Here is a 6989-nt window from a genome sequence, read left to right as displayed (position 1 = left end):
ATTTATAAAAGAATTGCTTGTGTCTGAGGATTTTTTTTTCCTTTTTAACTAATTATGGCTAGATTTTGCAGCTATCAGATCATGTTTTTTGTTTTGTTCTACTTTGTTTCTTATATTGTTTGGTTTTTTTCACAGCCCAAAATAATTATAGGCTTTATGATTGACTTTTAGTATGTAACATACATTATATTTCTTGGTCTTTTTGTGTTTGGAAAAAGCAACTATTTATTATGAAATATTGTCTCCTAATATATAGAGTGCTTCTAAGTTGAAGAAATCTACTTTCTGAATAAAACATGTATCAACATGAAGATTATAAAAAACAAAGCAACATTAATAATTTTTATGAAGAAAATAATTGTTAGAGCCTTTTAGAAGTAAGATTTCTTAGAAAGAATAAGCCCAAATTATTAGAACAAAATAAGTTGCTGAATCACAGAACTTTGGAGCAGTACTTGATTCAAAGCGAAGAATTAAGGAGAGGATTTTTTAAGTCATCCCACAAGAAGGAAAGAACACTGTCCTGGGAGTTCAAGAAACCTTGTCTAGATACTAGCTTTGCTCCTAGTAGTCACATGCTCTTTGACAGGACACTTCTTTCTGACTCTTCTGAGCTTCAATTTCCTTATCTATAAAGTATGGGGGTTGGACTAGAGCATATCTGGTGTCCCCTCCATTCCTGACATGCTGGAATTCTAAATTGGAGAGAATACAATTCAACTTGCTTACTAAATGCCTCCAGTAAACCAGTGAAGGGAAGGATGAATCAGAGGAATCAGCCTTGGAAAAGTAAATGGAGCTGCTCTAAGGAGGAAAGATGAGGGAAGGGCCCTGAGTTAGGCTCAAGATCGAGCATTGAATCCAAGCTTCTCTCATTAATATCTATGTGATTGATTGTTTTCATCTCTAAAATGTGGTGGTTGGACTAGATAATTTTAAAGATCATAGTTCTAAGTCTTAGGATCCTTTGTAGATACTTAGTTATACAGAACTAAAGGAATCAGCTGGGCTTCAGAAAGAGCCCAAGATCTCACATTGGAAGGTCTTGATGCCTATTCTGTTTCTGTTCAGACTCTCGAGTCCCTTCTTTGACCATTTCAAATTAGAGTAAGGCTCATCTGATATTCATTTTTCTTAAACTCCCTCCATAATGGTACTTACTTCAGTATACTTTCCTATTTATACTTTTTCTCCTATTCCTTTGATTTTTCCTTTTCTTTCCCCTCTTAAAACCTTAAAAACAGAATCATTTTACCTCCTGGAACCTCTCCTTTTCTTATTTAACTCTCAGTACCCTTTGAAGATGTTAAAATTCTGAGGGACACTGGTTTCTTTTCCTTCTATCAGAATGTCAATATCACATCATCTTATAGCTTCTTCTGCTTTGTCAAGTAAATTTGCCTGTATCATTCTCTTGGAATCATGGTTGATCAAGTATGTCAACATTTTGTAATGTTGTTATTCAGTTATTATTCTAGCTGTTCACTTTACATTGGTTTATTCATCTTCCCAGGTTTCTCTAAAATTATTCCCTTAATTTTTTTTAACAAAATAGTATTTATTATATTCATATGCTATAATATGTTCAACCTTTCCCTAGTTAATGGGTATCCCTTTAGTTTCTAGTCCTTTACCACTATAAAATAAGTTGCTATAGATATTTGTGTATAGGGACCTTTTCTCTTAGATCTCTTTAAGGATAGTTTAAGCACAGTCCCTGTATTGCTGAATCTAAAGGATTTTCATAATTTACTGACTTTTGGGAATAGTTCCAAATTGCTTTGCACAGCTTCATTTGTTTTCCTGAAGTCCCTTCTTTTTTTTATTTTTCTTTTTTGTCAGTATCAACAAATTGGGTTGAACTTCAGTTACTTTAATGATCATCTCTAATGTTTAGTAATTTGGAACCTTTTTAAAATATAGATAGACTAGATTTTTCTTGAGAACTGTTTGTTCATATTCTTTAACTGTCAATTGTAGGGAACAACTTTTACTTTTATATATATTTGAATTGGTTCCATATATGTCTTAAGTGAAACTTTTATTAGAAAAACTTGTTATAAAGATTTCTTTTCTCCAGTTATAATCATACTTGTGTTGGATTTGGATTTTTTTTTGCAAACCCTTTTTAATTTTATGTGGTCAAGATTGTCCATTTTATCGTTTGTGATCCTTTCTAGTCCTTTGGTCATGCATTCTTTCCTAATCCAGTTTCACTGTTGTTTTGATGATTAGTGCTTTGTAATATGGTTGAAGATCTTTACTACTCGACCTATGTTCCTACTTTTTTGATTTTCCTTGAGATTTCCTTCAACTATACAACAAAGTTTTCATGTAAATTTCTTTTTTTAGCCATTTTTTCCTTCCTTTCCCTGACTCCTTTTCTCCTCTCCCCCCACCCTTATTGGCTTTGGGTTTTTGGCAGACCTTTCTATTCAATTCTGGCATGGAACTCACTTAGAGTAGTTTCTCAATGAATTTTTGATCATTATTTAGTCTGGTTTGAACCTCAAGGTTTTGGCATAGAACTGTGGGACTCTTCATATCTTTTAGATTGGCTAAGATAATAGGAAAAAATAATGATAAATGTTGGCGGATATATGGAAAAACTGGGACATTATTGCATTGTTGTGTGAGTTGTGAAATGATCCAACCATTCTGGAGAATAATTTGGAACTATGTTCAAAGTGCATTAAAACTGTGCATAGCCTTTGATCTAGCATTCTCACTCATGGTCCGCTTCCCCAAAAGTTCATAAAAAAGGAGAAAGGTAAAAACTGACTTATGCCAATGAGTATTATTATGCCATATTGTACACTGTGACTAAATAGAGTAATGAATATGGAAATCCTATCTTTGACATTTATTTCTATATGATTTGGGGGAAAGTTCAAAGCTCAAATCAGGTAATATATACAAAGAACTTAATAAATGTCAAAGCACCATACAGATGTTAGATTTTATTTTTTGTTTGTATCCTTTTCCCCATACACATAACAGGCATTTAATAAATATTTGTTAGATTTGGAGATCATTTATCTAGGACAGTCCCTTCATTTTTCAGTCTCTTAATAGGTCCAAAAGTCCTGTGTGACACAGAAGAGCCAATATTCAGACTTTAATCTTTTGACTTTCCATGTATGGGTCTTTTCATTGCACTTTGCTGCCTAACATCAAGTGGTCACTGACATTTTATAGGACACTTTGTTGTATATCAAGATGTACTCATGATGATTATGAAGACGTGACATTTGTGGTGGGAGGAGAAGAAAAGAAATTCATTACTATTGTTCAATTTAACAAGATCTTTCACACCAAGATATGCTTGGGTAATTGATGACTTCAATATAAAACTTTTGAGTCATGGTGAGAAAGATGCTGAAAAATATGCTTCAAGAGTACAAAACAAAAGAAGCCAAAGGTTTGTGGATTTGTCATCCTTTCAGGGAGACAAAAATTTAGAAACCATGGGTAAAAATCTTAAATCTCCTCAAATTTGGGGATAGTGTTTTAAAACTCTACTTCAGAGTCTTATCACAGCATCATGGTACCTGATGGTTTTTGAAAGGTATGCAAGCAAATTCACTTTGCTGGAAAAACTTCAACTGAGGTTGTGACAACAAAGCTAGGTCTTTTTGACCTAGCTCAGTATGCAGAGACTCGTCACCAGTAGGCTTGTCACTTGGCGATGAATTCTTTGGCCATGGCAACCTAAAGAACAAAGAAAATATACAATGTCTGTCCTGTGAGGCCCCTTTCTCATTTGACAGTAGTAGAATGGTAGAAAAGGGAACAGAGTGCTTAGAATTATACAATCTGTGAACTCTGGCTTATGGTAAATTTATAGAAAGACATGAACAAGAATTGCACAGAATGGGAAGGCATGGATGGATTGTGGTCACCATTATAGAAGCCATGAGAGAATGGATCCATTTGTGTATACATGTAGTAGAATATGGGTTGGCAAAACTTAGACCATAGGGCTTGTCGTGGCTTGGATTGGTCATCCAAGGACTGGCCTAGCTCATTTGAAAGGTTCAACATCAGAAGACTTTCTACTAGCTAATGTATTTTTTTGCCCATAGCAAACTTTACTAAGGGGTAGAAGAATTGGAAACAGCTTTCCTTTATATCCATATTTATTAGGATGATCTATTATAAGACCCTACAGGGTATCATTAAGTTTATGTCGTTATGCCACCTGGTTCTTGTGAGTGGTTTGTGTTGTAATGATTTTTAAAATTGCATCTCTTTTTTAAGGGTGCCACATCAGTTTATAGTGATTCAATATTGAAAAACTGCAACATTCTCTTCTATTTAGTACCTTTGCCTTTAATGTTTTCTGAGGAATCACTAAAAACTTTTTTTTAAACATTCATTTAAAAATTTCCAGATTCTTTTCCCTCTACTTCCTCCCCTAGCCATTGAGTAGGCAAGAAATATGATACACAGAGTTCATGTGAAGTCATGTAAAACAGTTCCATTTTAGGCATATTGGGGAGGAAAAGTCAAGAAAAATAAAGGAAATAGGAAAAAATTATTCAGAATGCATTCAGAGTTCATCATTTCTGTCTGAATGTGGATAGCATAATGGATTCCATTATAGTTCATTATTTGAACTTTTTATTTTAAGTTTGTTTCTTGTAAACAACATATTGAAATTAGAATCCAATTTCTGAATTTTTTTTTTTTTGCTATCCACTTCCATTTTATGGGTGAGTTCATCCTGTTCACATTCACAATTATAATTGATAACTATATCCTGTTTTCTTCTGTTTATCCTTCTCAAAAATCTACTTTGATTTTGACCACTGTCTCTTAATCATTCCTTCCTCTTAGCATGTACCCTTTTGCCTTTCTCTTAGCGTATTCTCCTTGTAGTGCCCTCTTGGGTGAGATTTCTATATCCAGCTGTCTGTATATTTATATTCTTCCCTCTTGGAACCTATGTTTAGATGAGAATGAAGTTAAAGCTTTGTTTATCTTCTCCCCATTTTTTCCCTCTACTGTAAAACTCTTATTTTGCATGCATCTTTTAGGTGAAATAATTTTTTCCATTCTTCCTTTCCCTACCATCTTCTCCCAGGACATTCTCTTTCTTCTTTCTGTTTTAATTTGAGATTATTCCAACAAAATCCATCCTTCTAAATGGATAAGCTTCTAACTAATGAAGTTTTAATGAAGATAAAGTTCTTGGAACTTTCTTGTATCATCTTCCTGTTTGGGAATATAAACATTTTTATCTTGTAAAGTTCCTCATGATTTCTTACATTTACCTTTTTATGCCTCTCTTGAATTTCATATTTGAATGTCATATTTTCTATTCAGGTGTTGTCTTTACACCAGAAATCTATTTCATTGAATGTTTTTTCCATCAGTATCTACACTTCTACCTCCATAAAACTGTACTCATTTTGGCAAAGTAGGTTATTCTTGGTTGTAATTCTAGATCCTTTTCTTTCCCTCTACTCCTTTATCATAGTTGGTCTGTAGATCTACACAGACGATCCATCATTCTGACAGTGGCTGTACAGTATATTAACTGTTTTTTTCATATCTTGCAGTATTTCATTGACCTACCTGTGTCCAGTCTCCACACACATCCCCTGTAATCTCTTTTTGTCTAGGTGTGTCTCGCCCCACCTTTTTGTTATGTCACTCCAGAATTCTGTTTGATTCATTATTTTAAAATTGTTTCAAGGGGCTTTTTGGAAAGTTGTATTAGAATGTTCTCTCTGTCACAATATTGGATTTGCTCTCTCCATAATGTTTTTTGAATGTATTTTATATATTTAAAAAATAATTATTTAAATTAAAGAGCATTTACTTTTCCCTCCACCTATTAATTGGGAAGAAAACAATCTTTGTAACAAGTGTGCACAAACAAAACAAATTTCCACATTGTGTTCAAAAACGTGTTTATTTCTGCATCTTGAATCCATCATTTTTTCCAAGGATGTCTGGTAGCATGCTTCATCATCGTTCTCTAGAATCGTAGTTGATCAGAGTTCTTGTGTTCCAAAGTTGTTTATTATTTACAATATTATTACATAATATTATGTATTGGTTCTACTCACTGTGCTTCATGTCTAATATGGCATAATGATATTCTATTATGTTTGTATAGCATAATTTGTTGAGCCATTCTCTAGTTGATGGTCATCCCTGTAGTTTTCTTGTTCTTTGGCACTATAAAAAGAGCTCCTATAAATTTTTTAAAAATATATTTTTGGATCCTTTCCCTCTTTCTTCGGTCTCCTTATGGTATAGGGCTAGGAGTAGCATTAATGGCTATGATTTGAGTACAGAGTATATTCATTTAAATAACTTCCAACTGTATTCCTGAATGGATTAGTCTATACTTGTTCTACCAGAAGTATAATATTTTCATTTCCTCTAAAATTTGTCATTTCCCCTTTTTATCAAATTTGCTAATCCAATGGGTACAAGTGCAACCTCAGATATATTTGGGAAATTCATGTAGCAAGAAGGACTTTTTTGAAAAAAACTTTAAAAAAGTTTTTTGAAACAAGAAATCACTTGTGTGACATCTATTTGTCCCACAATGTTAGTTGGAACACTGCTGTAGAAGCAGCACAAACTAGCTCATGTTGCCATAAACCTCTAGAAAGCCATTCGTAAGTTTTTTTCAGGTTGGAATTATTTTTTTTTTTTTGAAATAACATCTTTTTTATTTTTCAAAATACATGCAAAGATAATTTTCACCCTTGCAAAATCTTGTGTTCCAAATTTTTCTTCCTCCTCTAAAATAGCGAGTAATCCAATCTAGTACAATTCTTCAAAACATTTCCACATTTATCATGCTACACAAGAAAAATCAGATCAAAAAAGAAGAAAAATGAGAGGTAAACAACACTATACTATACTAAACCATGTTGTGAAGCACATTCCACATTCAGTCTCTGTAGTTCTCTCTCTGAATGCAGATGGCTCTCTCCATCACAAGTCTGTCTATTGGAGTAAGCCGG

Source organism: Antechinus flavipes, chromosome 5 (genome assembly GCF_016432865.1).
Source record: "Antechinus flavipes isolate AdamAnt ecotype Samford, QLD, Australia chromosome 5, AdamAnt_v2, whole genome shotgun sequence".
NCBI lineage: Eukaryota > Metazoa > Chordata > Mammalia > Dasyuromorphia > Dasyuridae > Antechinus > Antechinus flavipes.
The sequence above is the reverse complement of the archived record's forward strand: the minus strand, read 5'-3'. Positions refer to the sequence as shown.